Source organism: Ochotona princeps, chromosome 1, assembly GCF_030435755.1.
Source record: "Ochotona princeps isolate mOchPri1 chromosome 1, mOchPri1.hap1, whole genome shotgun sequence".
In the NCBI taxonomy this organism is placed as follows: domain Eukaryota; kingdom Metazoa; phylum Chordata; class Mammalia; order Lagomorpha; family Ochotonidae; genus Ochotona; species Ochotona princeps.
In genome coordinates this window covers 50,588,778-50,609,915 of record NC_080832.1, presented here as the reverse complement: position 1 = coordinate 50,609,915, position 21,138 = coordinate 50,588,778, and the positions used below count along the sequence as shown (strand labels likewise).

Below are 21,138 nucleotides of genomic sequence, written 5' to 3'. Positions count from 1 at the left end.
AAGCACAAACTGACAAACACTCTGAGGAAGCTTAACAGTACTGCCTAGCAAATTGGAACAGCACAAGGAAGTGGTTCAGTCTCATGGGATTTCTATCTGCCTCCTCCTTCAGAGAATATACAGTTTACAAGAACTCATGGAATATTTGACCAAAAAAGTTGACCACATACTAGACCATGAATCAGGTTTCAACAAATTTTGTGGAACAAACAACATTTTTGGAACACAACAGTTTTTTTTTTTTTAAGTTAAAAAGCCATGACAAAATGATTATGAAAAACTCTCATTTGGAAACTTAAAATGACACTGTCAGTAACTCACAAATCAAAGCAGAAACAATGATGTCACCTAGAAGTTTTGAGAAGATTCCTAAGAGTGTGATGAGCATATTCCACATGCACATTTGTCAGATTCTGTGTCAGTTGTTCTTAGAGCACTTCAACCTTACCCTAGAAAGGGGAGAGGGCTGAAAAGCATGGAGTATACAACCTGAGAAGTTAGGAAGTAAGAAAGCGGAAGGAGGCCATAATAAAGGACAGAAATTAACAGGGTCAGAAGACGAAGACACACTGAAGAAAACAAATGAAGGAAAAGCAGTTTAAAAAGGTTAACAAAATAAACATCACTAAAACAGATCAGGAGAAACAGAGACACTGAACAGTGCAGGATCAAAAGACAGAACATAATTGCAGATTCAGTGGAAATTAAAAATTAGGAGCATACTGTGAAAACCTCCACTAGTTTGAAAATTTGAATAAAATAAAAAAATTCATCTTACTACTGGAAACAAGAAGTGTCAGCAGTCTTAATATTGTTAAAGATAAAGATTAGTTATATAAAAATATTCTTTTTTCTCTACCATTGGAAACAATTGATAAACTTCGGGACAGCTGATTTTAGAGAAAAAGCAGCAGAAGCAATTCACAATTCTGTTAGACCTATCACCACCAAAAAAGATAAGTAAAAAATGGAAAAAGCAATGGTACAGCCTTGGGATCAAAACCAGGAAAAGACAGTAGGAAAAAGGATTATTACAGACTAAGATAATCTAACCACAACATAAATTCCTAAGTAAAACACTAGAAAACAAAATCTAATACTGCATAAAATATTGCATGACTAACATTGATTGTTTTTTCAACCAATAATGCAAAGATGTTTCAACTTTTAGAAAACTGTTGAAGACAATTTCCTTGTTAAGTGACTAAAAGAGAAAAGCTCTATGTCTTATAAACTGATACAGAAAAATCATTCAATAAGATTTGACACTTGGTGAGTCTCAAAGATAGAAAATTTGGGGGGGCTGCCACTGTGATGTAGCATGCAAAACCACCCTGCAGCATTGGCACCCTCACACGAGTGCTGGTTTGTATCTCGGCTGCTCCACTTATGGTTTGGCTCCCTCCTACTAACCTAGAAAAGCACCTAAGGATGGCTCAAGTCCTTGGGCCTCTGAGCCCATGTGTGAGACTCAGAGAAATTCCTGGTTTCAGCCTGGTCCAGCCTCAGAAGCTGTGGAGGGTGAACCAGCAGAAAGGATCTGTCACACACACACACACACACACACACTCTCTCTCTCTCTCTCTCTCTCACACACACACACACACACACACACACACACACGAACATTGTTTACCTAATAAGCATTCACCAAAACCCCATAGTGAGATTTCATGCTCAATGGTGAATTGCTAACAACTTTCTCCATAAAATCATTAACAAGCTAAGGATGAGTGCCATCCCTACCTGTTTTAAACATTGTACTGCACATCTTTACCAGGACGGTAGGATAAGAAAATAAAAAGTAAAGGACTGATAAGAAAAAAACTAGAAATTTTAAGAGATTTATTTTGCTTTTATTGGAAAGTCAGATATACAGAGAGGAGAAGAGACAGAGAGGAAGATCTTCCATCTGTTGATTCACTCCCCAAGTGGCTGCAATGGCCGGAGTTGAGCTAATCAGAAGCAACGAGTCAGCAGTCTCTTCTAGGTCTCCCATATGGGCACAGGGTCCCAAGGCTTTGGGCCATCCCCGACTATTTTTCCAGGCCACAGCAGGACTGCTGGATGGGAAGCAGAGCTGCTGGGATACAAATCGGCACTCACATGGGATCCTGGTGCATGCAAGGCAAGGACTTTAGCTGCTGGGCTACTGCACCAGGCCTTGAAAAACTAAAATTTATAATCATCTGAAAGTATAAGGGAAATACAAATTATATGGATTGATAAGACATTTCTGCAAGCTTTCAAGAATTAGTTTGATATTTGTGTTCCTATGTACCAGCAATAGCTAGACAAAGCACAAAAAAAAAAAAAAAATAGCACCATGCTAAGACCTCCTGTTCTGCAATAGAAACCTCACCCAGTTAAGCACAGGATAATGAAATTAGTGAGGACAAACAAGAAACCAAATGATATTGCAAAATTCTGAGAGACAGGGAGCATGATTTCAGGGAAGAATTACAGGAATTCTCTTTATTCCTGTGGAAAAATTCCATGTTAAAAAGAGGAGGCTACCTTAAACTGTGGTGAATCATTCTTAATAATGAAGCAAAGGCAGGAAGTTCAAGGCCTCTACAAATCAGACTCAGCCCCAATGGAAAGATAAAGTCCACAGCTCCTCTTCTACACAGCTAACAATAAAGTCAGCAGGAACTGGCCCTCCAACACGGTGTCCCATGTCAGCAAGGGGATAGGTCGTGAAGGAAGAGAATAGTCAAGAGGGAGGAAGAAGAAAGCTCTGGAATGATTGGTTCTTCACCTGTAGGTGAAGTAGTATTGAGGACTATCAGGAAGAAATCGATTGAAATGTCACTCTAACCAGGCACGGGATGACAGGATCCATAAGGAGTACTGGATCCAACGCAGATTTCTGTAGTCTTATTCCACACTCAGGAGCATCCATCAGCAGGAAGCCGGATCATGTTTTTTAAACAATCTTAGGGCACTCATGGAGGGATTTAGAGCTAATTTGACAATCTATGCAGTGCAAAAACAGTTACTGATGATGTTGTTTTTAAAATATGTGAGGGGGAGCCCGACGCGATAGCATAGCATACTGGTTAAAGTCCTCTCCTTGAAGACGCCGGGATCTCAAATGGGCGCTGGTTCTAATCCCAGCGGCTCTGCTCTCCATCCAGCTCCCTGTTTGTGGCCTGGGAAGGCAGTCGAGGACGGCCCAAAGCTTTGGGACACTGCACCCGTGTGGGAGACCTGTAAGAGGCTACTGGCTTCGGATTGGCTCAGCTCCAGCCATTGCAGTCACTTGGGGAGTGAATCATCGGCGGAAGATCTTCCTCTCTGTCTCTCCTTCTCTCTGTATATCTGCCTTTCCAATAAAAAAAACAAATCTTTTAAAAAAACAAAATATGTTAGGGGTGGGTGCTTTGGTGCAGTAAGTTAAGCTGCCAGTTGGGGCACCTGTAGCCCCTATCAGATTGCCAGTTTAAGTCCCAGTGACTGCTCCTGAATCAGAATGTGCTTGGGAAGCAATGGATCACAGCTCCAGTAACTGAATCTCTTCCAACCCCCTGGCAAGCCCATGTGGAGTCTGACTCCTGTCTTGACAGCCGTTTTGGGAGTGAACCTGTATATGTCACATCCTTTTATTTCTCACTTTCTCTGCTGTGTGTGTTTCACAGATCTATTTATTTAAAAGGCTGAGTTATATAGAGGAAGAAAAGGGAGGGAGGAAGAATATCAAGAGATCTTCTATCTGCTGGTTCACTTTCCAAATGGCCATAACGGCCTGGGAATGGGCCAGGCAGAGGCCAAAGGCCAAGATCCTCTTCTGGGTTTCCCACGTGAGTGCTGGGGAGTTGGATGAGAAGTGAAGCTGCTGGGACTTGGAACTGACACCCATGTGGGATGCCCGTGTCATCGTGGCATTACTATACCACAATGCTGTGACCCATCCTTCTGCTTTTCAAATAATCCCTGAAAAAATGTTAAAAATATAACTTTACTGGAAACAACACCAAAGTAAAAGTAAGACTGATTTCCTATTCAATTGGTTAAACAAAATTTGGTGCATTCTCATAATGGAATAGCATACAGTGCTAAGATGAACACTATAAAATTAATGTACCGACACACACACACACAAATCATGGCTAATTGCCAAGTTAAAAAAGGAAGAGATTTGGCATTATGGCATAGCAGGTAAAGCTGGTGCCTGCCATGCCAATATCCCATATGGGTGCCAGTTTGTGCCCTGGCTGATCCACTTGCAATCCAGATGCCTGCCAATGACCTGAGGAAATCAGTGGAAGATGGTCCAACTGTTTAGGTTCTTCTTGTACTCAAGAAGAAGACCAGGATGAAGGTCATGCCTCCTGGTTTCAGCCTGGCCTAACCTTGACGATGGCAGCTTTAGCTGGATCTTCAACATGGTTGCAGGGACCCAAGCATGTGGGCCACCCTACGCTGTGTTTCCAGGCACATTAGCAAGGAGCTGGATCAAAAGTGAAGGAGCTAAGACACAAAGAAGTGCTCATATGGTATACTGGCACTGCAGGCTGTGGTTTTACCCCTTTCGCCACAATTCCAGCCTGATCCTCATTCCCACGGTATTGTTTTTGAAGTTCAGCATAATACAAACCTAGAGTTCATATAGAAACATATTTTGGAGGACTGCAAAACATCACAGATTAGTGAAGAGTTTCTTGGTGGACCAAACAACCAACCAAAGCGAAGTGTCCTACTGACAGGTTAGATTTTTGTTACTCCTGTCCTACATTTTGCTGGGGGCTTATCAATGGACCCAGGAGACACTGAAAATGCCTGGCACTTTCTCACCATGGCTATCCTCGAATCATCAGCGAAGGATAGTACAAAACCCAGGCCAGCCCCTGGGGCAGCAGGACAGGCATGAGTACTCTGTGAGTGACCAGAAATCCCATCCTTCATTGTGTTGCTTCTTTGATCTGCAGCTTTTTCTGGCTCCAAAGTGTGGCTTCCAATGCCCCTGTACCAGTAAACTCTCAGTCACTTTCCCACTATCTCTAATATATCCTCCAGCCAGGATGATGTGCACTTCCATCCAGCTGTCCACGTGGTTCTCATGTCCCACCTACTGCTGGTTCCACATGACATTCTTCCTTTCCAAGAAGCCTCCCTCTCATTTCCTGGGGCCCACACTGGGCCCTCCCATTCTTGGTTGGGCTTAGCCTCAACACCTGGTCATCTGTGATGATTCAGGTACTTCACTGCTTCCTGTGTGTAGCAGCGTTTCTTAAGCAATAGGGTCAAGAATCTCTGATTCTCCCCATGGCTTCCTCCCAACCCTAAGCACTGGTGTAAAATACTGTAGGTTCTTAGATCCAGGAGAGAGATCTTTCGGAGTAGGGTGGCTTTATTGGCTCTCTATCTGCCAATAACTATGTGAGCAATCGCTCCCTTGTAGTCTCTCTGTCTCCTGGCATTTTCCTTGCCTCCTCTTCTCAGCATATGTTGATATGGTTTTCTCTGCTATGTCCAGCCATCATATAGCTGCTGAACAGAGATAGAATCAGGAATACATAGCATCTGTAATGGAGCCTGGGGCACTCACCTACCTGCTCCCACATACTCAGGCTCTCAAGGGGGCTGTACCCTTTGTGCCCATTCCCACTGAGGGCTGTGGCCTTTTTTGTTTTTTTTTTTTTTGCTACTCCTCCCTGCTTTGGAGGTTTGGTGGGCTTGGTTCTAAATTCATTTACTCATCCACCAGGTTACAGTGTCTTCTATGTGCCAGGTACCATCCACTTAAACTCACAGTTCTATGTCTTGTTTCCATAAGAATATTGGAAGCTTCTTGATGGCAAAGATGGTCTGCTACATTGAATTAACAGTCGCCAGAGAATCTGGCATGGCAATCAGAAATTGTCTGGAAAGCATTTAACTGACTGAAAAGAAAAAGAGCAAAGAAAGGATGCCAAAGGCTGCAGTTTTCAATGGGTAACTCTCCCCTTTGTGGTTTGACTAGAGATGGTATGATACATAGGAATAATGGAACTTTAGCAGAGTGAGCAGAGCCTTTCCTTTATTCTGAGTTTGTGCCTAGACCACAAGAAACAGAAGTGTACATGAAAATATCATTCAGGTAGTAGAATATTTTATAAACACGAAAGGCCATCATGATATGTGTTATCTACATTTCCCTGTGAAAAGTTTGATTCAAACAATAAGCAAGCAAATGATCCCATTTTGCAAGTTCCTGCACCAAAATGCAGCCAGAAAAGGGCAGGGGGAAGCTGACAGCCTGATGAAACCCAAATGGAAAATGAAAATGAGTAAGAGCAGCCACAAGCCAGAAAGAGAGAAGAGGAAGAGGCATAAGCCTGCACTGCTTGGAGAAAGAAATGTGCTGGGTGTCTCTGCACTCATGTTCATGTCCATATGCTTGTACTGGAGGAAATCCTGGGCTCTGGCGGCTGGTCAGAACAAAGAAAGTGCATCCCAAGTGCCAGGATGGCTGTACCCGACAGGGAATGGGGAGATTCATAGGCAAGGTTCAACTGCAAGTCCAACAACAAAATTAATGAGTTATTCAAAACTGAGAAAACAACCTAGACTGCAGCCCATGTGAAGCGGTAATGGAAATCATTCTTGGGGGGAAGGCAGTAGTTGCCTGTGTGGGCTGGAGTGTTGCCATGGTCTCCTCATCTGAGGCAGTGAGGAGCAGCGCCCATTGGGCAGTAAGGCTTCCCCGTGCAGAAGCAACTAGAAATACAGGCATGTCATACCATGCCATGTGCTCTCACCAAGCCTCCCTTGGCAAACCCCCAAGTGGCTATCTTTGTTCTCAGATACGACAACCTTTTGATTTTTCAGCCTCATTCAATTGTTTCTCCCCTGCTCTCCCTACCTGAATCTCACTAGTCCCACATGGGCTGCTCTCAGCTCATGTTGCAGGATCTTCGCGCACTTGCACGAGTCCCCCTCGCCCCATCCACCAAAGAGCAACAAGGTGCTGTTAGTAAGTAAACAAAACATCTGCTACAGGGGCATCTTAGCAGGCAGGCGGTCAGTTTTAGGTGAAACCATGGTGCACAGATGCAAGGCTGCAAGCTGTGCTCATTCACAGCACTGGCTAGCAGCAGACACAGGGCCTGTAGGCACAGTTGCCCAGATCCTATGTGTTTTGCAGCATGTGCACTGGTAAACAACAGAAGGCAGAAAGCAGTTCTTGGTGACACTTGCCATTGGCTAGATGCTAGTTTGGATGCCTTTATGTAGAGTTCTCCTGAGCTCAGACCTTACAGTAACTCTTCCAGCTGGGCTCATAAACTTTAGTGATTTTCCCAAAATTTCACAGCCGGTAGTAATGGAGCTGGGATCCATGCCCTACTCTTGCTGCTTGCCCATGCTGCCTAGAGACTCAGAATGAAGGAAGCTGATGGAACAGTTAACAGGGGATGGCTAAAGGAGAACAGCCTCATGGTATGAATAATGATGAGTCATGCGGGCCCCTAGGTTAACTGGAATTTTGGAAAGTGAAGCTGCAAACCCATGGAAAGGTGTGTCTAGGGTTGTGTAGTCTGTGTGTGGGTGCGGGGCACTCTGGACAGGTGGTTTTTATATCTCCAAGAAGCTTTATTTTCCACAGCAGGCGAAAGTCAGAAGGACAAAGTTCTACCCAGTTCCTGAGCATCTGGCTTCATGCACTGAAGGGTGGCTGAGTATGGCCAATGGCAGCCAAGTTTGGGAGGAAGAACCATGGTTGCTGGGATGCAGCAAGCTTGGTGCAGGGTTGCAAGAGGGGCCCACTGGCTGTCCCAACAGGGTCTCCTCATCATGTCAGCAAGAAAATGCCCCAGGAATTCCCCTGAATGGCAGCGTCAGCTCAACTGGGAGTGATCACTGGGGCATAGGTCAGCTCCCCATTGGGGCAGGATCTCCAAGGCACTCTGAAATGGTGTGGGTGGTTCAATTTTTTTTTCTTTAAAATGCTGCATAAAGAAATTGCTTATGCCCTTTCTCAAGAAGGAACAGCTTCAATACGTAGGATGTATGTATACACAGTGTTCCTTGGGGCAAATGACAAAAAGCAATCACTATGGAACCTTACCCAGGGGCCTGGTTGGAAAAGGCTGAGATCCACTGTCAGGCTCTGGCTTTGCCCGAGCAGCACCTATGAAGAAGCTCCTGAAACAGGTGGCCTGATGGTTTGGAGCCTGCGCTTCTCCATCCGGCGTACTGAGATCCTTAGCACCTGACCAGTCGGTGGTAAGCTGCCAATTGCTTATGTCTCTAGGAACATCTACCCCTGCCCTGAGATTTTCAGGGTTAGGATTCAACCAAGTCTCACATCTGTCTGGCTGGAGGGGACAGTGACGTGAGTGGTATCCAAAAGCAGCTTGTATGTCTTGCTCACTACTCAATGCTCTTGTTCACCACACCCCCCCAAAAATTGATTGATTTAAAATCTGTTACAGAGATGGAGAAAGACAGTGGATGGGGTGGGGTGGCAGGGAGAGATTCCATCCATCCACTAGCTCACTTCCCAGATGGCTGAAACAACCAGGGTTAAGCTAGGCTGAAGTCAAGAGGTTCAGCAGTGTCTACCACGTGAGTCACAGTGTCCCAAGTACTTGCATCATCCTCCACTGCATTCCTAGGCATATTAGCAGGGAGATGGATCAGAAGTGGGACAGTCAAGACACAAACTGGCACCCATATGGAATCGCAGGCCTTTGCTCTTTTATGCTAAAGACTACCTTGCTGGGGCTGGAGTGGTGACTAAGCAAGCTAATCTTCTACCTGCAGTGCCAGTGCAGTGGTTCTAGTTCTGGCTGCTCTACCTACGATCCAATTCCCTGTTTATGGACTGAGAAGGTAGTAGAGGATGGCCCAATACCATGGGACACCTGGAAGAAACTCCTAGCTTCCAGCGTTGGACTGGCTCAGCTCTGGCCATAGCAGCCACTGGGGAAGCGAATTAGTGGAAGGAACATCTATCTCTTTCTCGCTCTGTAACTCTTTCAAGTAAAAGATAAACTTCTTTTAAAAAGACAACTTTGCTGGGATCGTCTCATCTCCATTTTATTGTGAGAAACATCACATATAAGGTTTTAATGATTTCACATTGAACATCCATTTACTTGCCACCTAGCTTCTAACATTAATATTCTAGCATATTTTACAGTATTCAACCTATGCAAACTATAGAGCTTTCAAATACATCTTTTCCTCCTCATGGTCTTTATTCTAATCTGTGGCTTAGGGGGAAGGCGCAGCTGTAGTCTCCATAGCTAAGGGTGCTGTGAGCATTCAGTGCAGTTTGGTATGGGAGGCACCAGGACATGATTGATTTCATTTCTGGTAGGGACACTTAACCCATTAGATATGAGATGAAGCAAGAATGGCACAATCTCAATCACTGTTGAAGCTGGGGGAAGGATGACTGGAGGCCCATTTAGCTATACTATTAACTTTCCATAAGTTGGAAATGCTCTATGCTAAGAATGTTTAAAAAGCAAGGGGGTGTGGACTGTGTCACTGGATTTTATCAAACAAAAGTAAAACTCCCATGTAAGAAAAAGTTTGTATGAAACCTCTGGGTCTGCAGAAGTCATCAGGAGGGATGATACTGGGTTAACAGTGCAGGGTTGAGGTCCCTGCCTTCTCACTGTCACAGGCATCGAGTGAGCTAGGGAGACCGAGGGGCCGAGGCTTGGGTATTTTGTGAAAACTCCCCAGGTGATCTGGTTCACTCCTCCGATGAGAGCCCCTGTATTGGCAGGAGAGTGTGAAACCACACTTTCCAGCATATTAATTGCGAGAATAAATACTTTGCATAATGCAAAGCTTGTGCCTCCAGCTATTTTGCAGGCAGATGACACAGCATGATGAGCCTCTGATTTAGTGGAATAAAACCTACTTGTAACGGAACAGCCTTCCTCTGTTAAACCCAGGGTGGCGGTTTAACAAAGGATCAAATTATACTGTGTTTGCTCACATTACTTATCAGCTATCTAAACTTGTGGAGCTCAGGGCTTTCTTTCATGGCTTTTGGAATTAGGAACCTAGAGAAACCTAGAGAATCTAGAAAAACTGGAAGGTAAAAAAAAAAAAAAATCCATCCCCAGGTGAAACTGAAAAGTCAAAGGAAAGAAACTTCACCATAACAGCTATGTCACCCTTCATGCTCTGACCACCTAATTCCTTTCCGTCCCTGCTAAATCCATTCTCTTTGTTCCCCTGGCTGGTAGCTGGAGGTGAGGAGGGGGCTGGGATGCAGCCACGGAGTGAGACAGCATGTCTGGGAGCCTTCTTGATGGAGGCAGAAGCAATGCCCTTGTGGACTGGAAGCACATGGTCTTGGCTGGGCAGGCCACACCTGGCCTCTCCAAGGACACAAAGTCCGTTGGCCACTCTGTGGGTTTCCTTCCTATTAAGAGGAGGGCTCTTAACAGCAGGGAACCATGCACAAGGAGAGTGTGCACACATGAGTACACCCATCCTAGGAGGATCTCACATCACTCTGATACCCAGTGGTGATGGATTGTATTGTGGCGTCCCTCAAAGTCATACGCTGAAGCTCTAACTTCAAATGTGACTGTGTTAGGAGATGGGGCTTCTAAGGGGATACTTCAGGTAAAATGAGTATAAAGAGTAGGGTCCTTGTACATTAGGCCTAGCATCCTTATAGGAAGAAGAGATGCCTAAAGTGCATGCTCAGAGAATGCCCTGTTTCCTGGAGAGAGCCCTTTCTAGACCTCAGCCTGCTGGTTTGTTGCTCCTGGGCTTCCAGTCTGCAGACTGTCAGAGAACACCTTTATGTCCTTTAACCATGGCAGTCTCAGGCATTTAGCTATGGCCACCAGAGGTGGCCTAGACACAAGAGTAAAGGTCTTTTTCTGGATAGAATTTTTTTTCTCCCCCAAACACCTATAAGGAGAAAGACTCAATGTTGGACACAGAGATGAACAGCAGAAAGTGGCATTTAGGATGAGCCTTGTAGCCAACTGAACTGAGGCTCTCCCACACAGAAGCAGCACGTCTTAGGAGGTGGAAGTGAGTGTCTCAAGTCCCCCAAGGACCCAGAGATGGTTTGGTTCTGCTACAAGATCAAGTGCAAAGCAAAAGAGAAGCAGTGAGGAGACAGATGGGATACTGAAGGATTAAGAGGTCTTGAATGCTGAGTGACAATATTTACTCCCTTCTCGGAGGGTCATGAAGGACTTGCAAGGTTGTGAAGAGGAAGACAAGACTTGCATGTGCTAAAAATGGAAAAGTGAAGACAGCTGGCACTGTGAGCTTTTATTCTCTCATCTTGTTAGTATCACACTTTTCACCTCCTGTCACCCTCAAGACAACTGCCATTGGGGAATGAGAAAGCTGAGGCTCACAGGGGAGAGGGACTTGCCCAAGATCCCACTGCTGGTTCATGGTGGAGCTGGGATTCAAGTATATGTCCAACACCAAGGTGAATGCCCTCCTCCTACTGTTATTTAAAATTTGAAACCCAGCTCCCATACCATCTTCTGTATTTTCTTCCCAAGCAGAGGGCTTTGTTAACTAAACAGGGCCTGGATTTTACAGTGCATTTGGAGTTCACAGCAAAAACTGTCAATGCACAGGGCATGCCCTTTTACAAATATTATTCAGCTTCTGAACAAAGCCAACACGGGGGCTGGTTCTTGCTGTGCGCTCCTATGACAACACAGTCAAGGGTCAAGGTGAACATTTTCTCATCGTGTCCTGTGAGATTTTAGTAACCGATGATGAAGGTGATGTGAATACAAAATTGCAAAAATTATGTGGGCATGGTAGCCTCCCTGTGAGTGAGCACCCTAGTAACAGCTAAATTTCCACCGCAGTATAAACTGTTACTCTCAAACATCCTCTGTTCCCTGAATCCTGCAAGAGCACTGGCCTCAGTTCACTTTCTGCTGCTGTAACTGCAGACTGGGAAATTCATATTTATGAAAAAAGACAGCTTATCTTGGCTCAATAGCTCTGATAGTTGATGAGCATGGAGCCTGCCTCTGCTGGGCTTGTGGCTCTTATGGCAGGAAGGCAGGAGCACACATGGTGAGACAGGGCACTTGGTGAGAGAGGAAGCAAGAGAAACCAGAGGAAGTGGAGCTTGCCTTGTCACAATCCGCCCTCCTGAGAACAAACCCACGCATGCAAGAAAGGCATTAATCCCTCTTGTTGACGACCTAACCACGTCTTTAAGACCTGTCACCTCTCCACACGGTGAAGCTAGGCGCCAAACCTCAATGCTGAGCTGTGGTGAGGACAAACCGTGTTCAAACCAGGACCATCACGTAACACACAGGGAAACACAACCTTGTATTCTGCATTTATGTGGATGAGACTCTAGAAGGGAAGCCAGAATTCCTTGATCTTTCAGCACGCTCTTTCCAAACTTCAGAAACATTGAGAAGAGAGAGTGGGGCTAGAAGAGTCAGCACTCCTATGTTACAGATATCATACATGGTATATTTCAGGAGAACAATTCACATATTTGTAAAAGTGTGTTCTTTCAACAGCAAAAATTTATTTTTGAAGTAGTATTTCTACAATGTACTTGGGGGGTTGTTTTGAAAATTGAATGCAATGACACTGACTTGAAGACACCCATGTGTCTGATGGTTTGTGAGAGGGAGAGACAAAACTGCTGAGAGTAATCCAGCATACCTACCAGGCACTGTCTACCTACTTGACTCCTGATAGTTGGATAGCTAAACTACCTGTAGGGTATTGTGCGTCAAAAATGTTGAGGTTTATAAATAAGTTCAGGTAAATGAGTACAACTGAGTAACAGAAGTTGGTTTCTACATACCTGCCAGGCCCTGGTCGTTCAAGATGCCGACGAGTGGAAGTACCTGGGGTCTGGACAGAGGATTTTTTTTACACCTCCTTCTAATAAAAACATATACCTCAGATCACAAACCTCTGGAGTATGTGATGTTCTGTCACTGTATTTTTTAAATTTCCTTTTCCTTTATTCTCTTCACATCTTCTCTTCTAGGTCCATCTATTACTGTCAGCCAACTATTCATATTAAAGATGAAACCGAAACAATTTTACTTGTCAAGCCACTTGGCTGGAGCCAACTTTCATTTCTGACTACTAAGCAGAAATTCAGCAACTAAGTGACATTTTGAAAACAACATGAGACATTCATTCAAACACACATAAAAATGGGCTTTAAGCAGAACAAATCAATGGATAGTGATTCGGGAGGCCTAACTGAGCATCCCTATGGAAAAGTGGTGGGCAAGAGAAGAAAATGAACTCTCACAACCCCTAACTCTCACTCCAAACCCAACTTTGCACCTCAAGTTTCTAAGTGGCAGTTTTCAGGAGATCTGTGACCAGTGAGGTCTATAGCAAACTAAGAATGTCAGCACAGCACCAAAGGAAAATTAGGAAAAAACCTATGTATCTTCTGGAAGTCTTCCTAAACATGGAAGACTAGGCGTGAACCTTCCCCGTCACCCACTTACCTGAGAAGGTCAAAGACATGAGAGTCTGTCCTCTAAGAGCATGCAGGTCGTCTTCATTCACATTCCAAGTCCCACAAATCAGAGTCGGTATTTGAGTGAAGCACACCGCAACAAACCCAAGGAGTCTGTCAGTGCTCTTGAGCCACTTCCCCGGCTGGGATGTGACCACAGTCAGTCAGGTAGTGGAGTCAACAGGTAACCAAGAAATGGCATTTAGTAGAGAAGGAGTCTGACCTTTCCTGAGGCTTCATTGTAAATAATACTCAGAATCAACCGATATACTGGGGGAGTATGTGACAAGTCAAGAAAAAAATGGAAAGAAGGAAGGAAGGGACAAAGAAAGAAAGGAAGGGAGGAAAAAAGAGAGAGAGAGGAAGAGAGGAAGAGAGGAAGAAAGAGAGAAAGAAAAAAAGAGAAAGAAAAGAAAGAAGGAAAGAAAGAAAGAAACGAAGGAAGGAAGGAAGAAAGACCGAACGAACTATCATTAATCAAAGCATAAATATAGGTATTGACATAAAAACAGATGTTGCAGAAGACTCCTGGTTAAGAATTCACTGATTGGAATGGTTCTTGAAGAAAGAGTTAGTCTAAAAAATTACTGGGGTTTTGAGAAACGCCACTGAATAAATTTCTCGACAGAAGACTGTGGAGAAGGGGCAGAGGATGCTCTGCATTGTCTTACAGGCACAGGGCACCTGTGTGGGCTTCGCCAGGGGCCAAGACTGGCAGAGGACTGAACAGCCAGCAGCTACGGGCCAACAAGCCTTTTCTGGTTGTTAGAGATAGCTGGGGGCAAAATGGCACAATGAGGAAATATGTGGCTTCCGATGGAGGCAGGGCAAGAAGGCTGATTTGCTTTTTCTTAAGAGAATTAAACTAAACACCATAGCTGAGTGTGAGCTTGGATATTGCCCTTCAGGTTGCTGTGCTACCTAAGGAAGCAGGGACCACACTGGGCATTCAGAGTACAGCCTGTCCAAACTGAGATATGCATAAGTGCAAATTGCAGACTGGATTACAAAATCTTAGTACAAACAAACTTATCTCGATTTTTTTTTACCATGGCCTGCATGGCAATGCAATATTTCCTACATATATCAATTTAAATAAAATACATTATAAAACTGGCTTCACCTGTTTCTTTTTAACATAGTTTTTAGAATATCTTATCCATATTCCTTGTTTTTGACTCTCCACAGAATATTGGTTAATAGAGACTAGCAGGAGTGAGAGTTTGGGTTTCAAAAAAAAAAAAAAAGAAAGAAAGAAAACCAAAAAATAGGGGAAGATGGGTGTGGTTCATTAATAGTGACAATATTTTGTACTAATAGAAGATATTAGTAATGGGGGAAGTTAGGTGTGGGGTACATGGGAACTCTTTGTAGTACTTTATTATTTTTGTTCTGTAAATTTAAAACTCCTCCGCAATAAAAAGTTTAGAGAAAGTATCCTACAGATGATATTCAGACAGAACTGTTTTGCTTTCTTTCAGATCCACATGTGAAATATCTACTACTGCTGTGCTGTTAACCTACCAATTAAGAAATCCAAAGATGTGGGTATTTGGCATCCCACATCCTAGTGCCTGGGTTCAAGCCTGCTTCCTCTTCCTTTTTTGGTAACAGGGAAGCAGGCGAGGGAGAGAGGGGGAGGAGAAAGAAGAGAGGGAAGGAGAGAGAAGGAGAAAGAAGAGGGAGAGACATTCCACATGCTTATTCAGACTCCAACAGCTGGGTTGCAGGAATCTATGTACTTGGACCATCATCTGTCACTTCCCAATGCATTAGCATGAAGTTGGATAGGAAACAGAGTAGCTAGGACTTGAACTGGCACTCCAGTAAGGGATTTGGACATCCAAGTGGCTGCTTAACCTGCTGTGCTACAGCACTTGTCTCACACTTGTAATTCTAGCATCCTGTTAATGCATACCCTGGGAGACAGCAGATGGTGACTCAAGTACTTGGATACCTGCCGCCCTGGTGGGCTCCTGGCTTTGGCTTGGACCAGCCATTGTGGGCATCTAAAGAGTATACCAGAAGATAGGAGAGCTTGTCTATTTCTGTCTGCTTTTTAAATAAAATGAGAAAAAAGGAACCTTGCCACACTTCAAGGTTACATATAAGCTTATACATACATGTATATATGTACAATAGAGAATGATTTTTAAAATAATCATATCCAGTAACACCTCCATGAAATTCAACATCCTCCTTCTTAAAATATCACGCACCTGCCAAATTAGTAACACTTCTGAAGCATATTTATTTTTTAAATTTAAAAGAGGATGTGACAAACATACAAACAACAGAGAATTTCACTTCTAAACAAAGCTACGGCTCAAGGCTGCCACTGCTAGTAGCAGGGCTGGTGTTGGAAACTAGGGCCTCAGCTCAGTTGATGAGTTTGAGGATATACAAATAGGTCTCCATCAAGAAGACGCCAGGTGGTTAATGCGTAGATCCATACATTTGCTAGTGCTGTCTCCACCTGGCTGAGGCCCAGTGGCACCTGCCTCATGTAGATGTGGGTGCTTCAGCTTCTCTAGTCAGTTTGTTAGTGATTTTTCTTGGTTAGGGATCTTGACACTCAGACAGGCATCCATGGCTTGAGGCAAGAACTATGGGAAGCTAGGCATAGCCGACAGGATCTATGAGAACAGGAAGAGGTGAAAAACCCTGGCTGGATGCCAGATAGATCTGACTTAATCTTAACTCCAAACCAGGTGTTGGATGGCCTTGGGCAAGTCATTTCCTTCATGTGGAACAAAGTGAAAGAAGCCCTCTGTGTAAGGAGCCCATGTGGCACCTGCTATGCAGTGTGCACTCCATTCAAGTTGGTCCATCTTATCCCCAAGGTGAGCAAGAATAATGCTCAGCACAAGCTGTGATCGTAACACAGTCCAGCTGACCGCCAAGGTGATCTGTCTTGTGCTATCCCTGCAAACACATGAAGGCCAAGGAAGTGACTAACAAACCAAACCATCACTGCACACATATGACGGCCTACAGCATATACCACAAGGAAGTTAGGAGAAGTCAAAGGGAAAAAAAATCAGGCAATATTTCTACATACTGGCTGATCTAGGAAAGGCTTAAACAAGAATATTTAAACCACTATCAGAAGTGGGGATTTTGGAACAGGATGTGTACAAAGTCCCAAGCAGTCACCCTACATACTGTTTACTACACTCACTTGTACCTTGGCGCTGGTTGGGTCTGGGTTACCACCTTACTCAAAAGATCACAGCACCGGGGATAAAGGAAGAAGTTAACATCATTTGTATCCCGATGTGATATAAAATAATGCACAGGACATCACTTTGGTAGTATTCTTGTTCAAATATACTTAATTTCCATCTGATGATAAGCCAATTCTGTAAATATAATGAAGATATTCTTGTCCCAATACTTATACTTCAAGAACACTGTGTAAAAGTCTACAACACATCTAAGCTGTATCCAGGCCCGGACTCTCCAAAAAGTCACTTACAAAAAGTTACATCCTTCACTAGACCAACTATTCTTTATCTTTAGTCTTAGACATTCAAGCATAAACAGTACTGCTTCATTATAAGCAGGTTAACCTGACATGGAAAATTCTGGAACAGCACATTTTTAATGAAACTAATTCCAGTAGTTTTAATAACTCATTGCATTATTTCTCACACTCAATGACATGACATGAAGTTATCTTTCATTTTTGCATCTCATCAGTTCCTAGGAAGACATTTATTCAATGTATCAGAATCGTGGAAGCAAACACTGAAAGTGTGACGATCTGGTTGCTGACAAGGTGTGTTTCCTTTTTCTTTAAATATAACTTGTTGTAAAATGTATCCTAGTTTTTATAATGTAAAATTGCAATGCATGATTTCTTTCAAGTTATAAAAGTAAGGTAAACTGACTTAAAGCAAATTAATAAGAAGCCAATGTAAAAACATTCAAACCATGTTAATAACAGTATTTATAGATAGCATTAATTTGGGATTCACTTGAAACTATTCTATGTTAAAATATATATGTTTGTTTTGTTTTAATTTGATTAATTAAAGGCATAAGCAATTGATAAATATCATATAACTAGCAACCCATGTAAACAAAGTCACTTAGAACCATAATGCCATAATCTTTAGGACATACTACTAGCAATGTCTGACTTCTCAGTAACTGTGTATTGCTGAGTATTGGTCATGAAATAAGAAATGAAAATCAGTATAAACATGTATTAGAGACCTCCAGTAGAATAATAAAAATATTATTTCAAAATTTAAAAAAAGCTACATCATGTTCTATTTTAAAGAAAAGTTATCAACCAAATGCAGCTGGTGAAACTGGATTTGCAGGCAGGGAACTGAGTTATCAGACAATTTGGAACAGGTGGGGAAACTGCGCTGTGGACTGGCTATTACATAGTGTGATGGAGTCATTGTTAAATTTCTTAGAGGCAAATACAGTACAGTGGTCATGCTGAATGCTCTTATTCTCAAGGGATACATGGTAAAACATTAGAGGTAAACAGTCCAGGTGTTTGCTACTTCAACAAACATTTACATGGTATTATTTACTATGCATGTGATTGGAGATGGAGATTAAAGCAAACGTGAAAAATTTAGAATAGATAAAGGACATACAAACTTAAGTGAAGCATATACAAGTATCTGTTTTATTATTCCCCCAGCCATTAAATTAAGAATGGGCAAAGAGACAAATGACAGAAAATTCACAAAAAGAGTCATATGATGTCACTACCTCCTTCCAGATCCCCTCAACATCTATATTCAGGTGGGTTTCCTTGTGTGCCTTTTTATTCAATGTGGATTCATTCTTACCAGTTTAAATGGATTTCACGTGTGATGTGTGATTGTTCAACCAACACAGCCACCTGTCTCAGCTTCTTTGCTGGCTGACATCAAATAAGCCTTAAGCAAAGCTCCAACAGCAGGTTGTAAGAAGAGTCCAGTAAGTAGCTAAGAAGCCTAACAGGAATCCCCAAAGTCCTGGAACTGATAGCATATGTGCCTGAGTTGTAAAGTGTGGAACATCTACACCAGAACCTACAGGGCAGCCACTTTGGATCAGGTGCCAACTGAGCAGTGAAAGGCTGGGACTGGAAGAGAGAGCAGATACAAAAGGTATAGGCCCTGAGGAACAAAAGTGAGAGCAGCCACCTGCTTCAGATGTTGAGAAGCTGTGGGGAAGGCAGACAGATACAGCCATGAGAATTACTCACTGGGTTGGGGGATGGGGATTTCTGGTACACATGTAGTGATGCATGCCCAGTTTTCCCACAGATACTCACATGAAAACATGCAGTGCCAACACGGCACTTTCTAAGGCCTTACTCAACCCTGCTTGTGGTTCAGCTTTGGTGCCTCCCTCCAAATCCCATTCATCTTGGAAGCAGCTGACTGATAATCTGAGTCCTTAATTTCTGGGCCTGCACATCTAAAATGAGATCTTTTATCCTTTTCTCCTCTGGCTCTCCATGGTCAAAAGAATATTACACTGAAGTCTCTTAGTAAGGCTGGTATTTATGTCCACAGGCATGTACCACACCCTTTCAGGGAAGATGTTATTGGTCTAGAAGCTGGGTAAGCGTATCCCAAAATACACCTCACAAAAGGCACAGTCACCCTCCCAAAATAGGTCCTATAATTAAGTAGTCTTTTCATGTGGATTGTTCTAGATCACAACTTGACATATGCTCCTTTAATCTTCCCGTCTCAGCAAATGTGACCATGTTGGGCCACAGAAGCTCCTGACTACTCACATGGAAGCCAGATTGCAGTGTCAGGGGCAAATGAATGCAAATAGATAGCTCTGGGTACTTAATTACTCAGGCTTCATCATCTGTAATGAGATCTTTCTTCATCCTGAGTACAATTCTAGTACGCTAAGAGAGCTACCTTTGAGTTCAGAAGGGAAGCCTGCCTTATCTCAGAGGTCAGATAAACACAGACATTATCTGAAGATGCTGGGGCTGGGATGTAAAATACAAGACAATTTCTTTTCTGTGAATGTTGGGCTCAGGTTGTGTGAATTGTCCCTCTGGTTTCCCTCAGACATCTACCCTCTTTACATTCAGGAGCTCCATTCCCAGGATCCTGTCCTAAAGAACTCCCTCTTGATCAACTCTGAGGTACTCAGCACCGATGGTGAAGGCAGAGGGTAGAGCTGCGTGTCTATGAACATGGTCTAGAGAAGCAAACTGCACACTGCACTCCAGGGCCTGATGGCTTCATGACAGCCATGTGCAAGGGGAGATCTGGTACATGGGTAGGGCAGAAAGTCTAAGGACGGGAGATGCTGAATTCACACCCCACCCCCATTCCACAGGAAGAGAAAGGTGAGGAGGAGGAGTGCTTGGGGCTGCCGAGTGAGTAGGTGACTGAGAACACAGCCATCATAGGCCTCATGTGTGACAGCAAACAGCCAAGTCCCTGTGCTGCAGGGAGTGCGCTGGAGCTCAACAGAGGGGCTGTAGTCCTTTCCTTTCCCCTTTCCTCTCTCCCTTCTATCCATCTCTTTTCTAACAAACTGTCTCATTGTTTGCCTAACATCTCATTTTTCTTCCATTAAAAAAAAATCAGGGCTTAATTAATACACAGCAAAATTCATCCTTCATAGCACACAGTTCCGGGAATTTTCAGAAGGGCAAAATCCATTTCATAAATACTGCCAAAGTCAAGATACAGAACCATTTTATTATCCCCCTTAAACCATTTCGCTGTGCAGGGAGATTGTTTTTGCTAATTGGAGCAAGCTGCCTTGTGCCATTGACTCAAGAGAATTTGAATTCCCCTGGTAGGGATTCTATAGGAGAGACTTTTCTGGCCAGCAGCAGACTGGGACAGACAAGCCCCGAGGCCACGTCCATTTGATTGACTCCATGAAACTGGAGTACAGTCACCCACAGACACAACTGGAGTACAGTCACCCACAGACACAACTGGAGTACAGTCACCCCCAGACACAACTGGAGTACAGTCACCCACAGACACAACTGGAGTACAGTCACCCACAGACACCACAGCATGAACCTTTGCCCATCTGCAGTGGAATGGATGATTTTCCAATCATAAGTAACTGAATTCTTTCAATCAAGGGTCAAAATTTTCAGTCCAATAATTGAGACCTTGTGAAGGTTGCATAATAGGCATAAGGAAAAAAAAATCAAAAGAAATGTTTAGAAGTAAAAGCCTATACATGGTACCTGAGGAGCCAGGCCCAGGGTACCGGTTAACACCACCTCCACTTTTTTCTTCTTTTTCGTAACTAATTCCAAAACCAAAGCTCAGACAACGTGCCCTCAATTGGCTGCACAGGTGATAAGAAAAGGAGTTAGCCGAGGGTGGGTCATCAGAGTAAGCAAAGAGGCAAATGTCCAGGAGTTCCACTTGTGGGATGAGCCCTGGAAGGGGTGTTGGGGTACCCCCATTGGCTTGCATCCCCAGCAGCCCCCTGTTGGAATATACACACTTCTTTCAGTATTTGATCCCAAAGGCAAATGTCCAATCTCCAAACTAGGCTGCCTTGCTACCAAGAATGACCACTGTACTGACCATGTACTGTGCTGAGCTCCGGCGTTGCTCAGTTTATTTTATTCTCACAATTATAAGTAGGTAACACTGCAAGCCTTTTTTTTTTTTTAACAGAAGGGGAAACAGAGGCACAGACATGGCAACTGGCAGGTAACA

General features: G+C 43.6%; 1 protein-coding gene across 3 annotated transcripts in view; it reads right to left on the bottom strand.

Moving 5' to 3' along the window:
• FYN (FYN proto-oncogene, Src family tyrosine kinase) overlaps positions 1-21,138 on the bottom strand; it is a 231,985-nt gene that overhangs the window by 105,917 nt on the left and 104,930 nt on the right. The gene's annotated exons all lie outside the window — the stretch shown is intronic.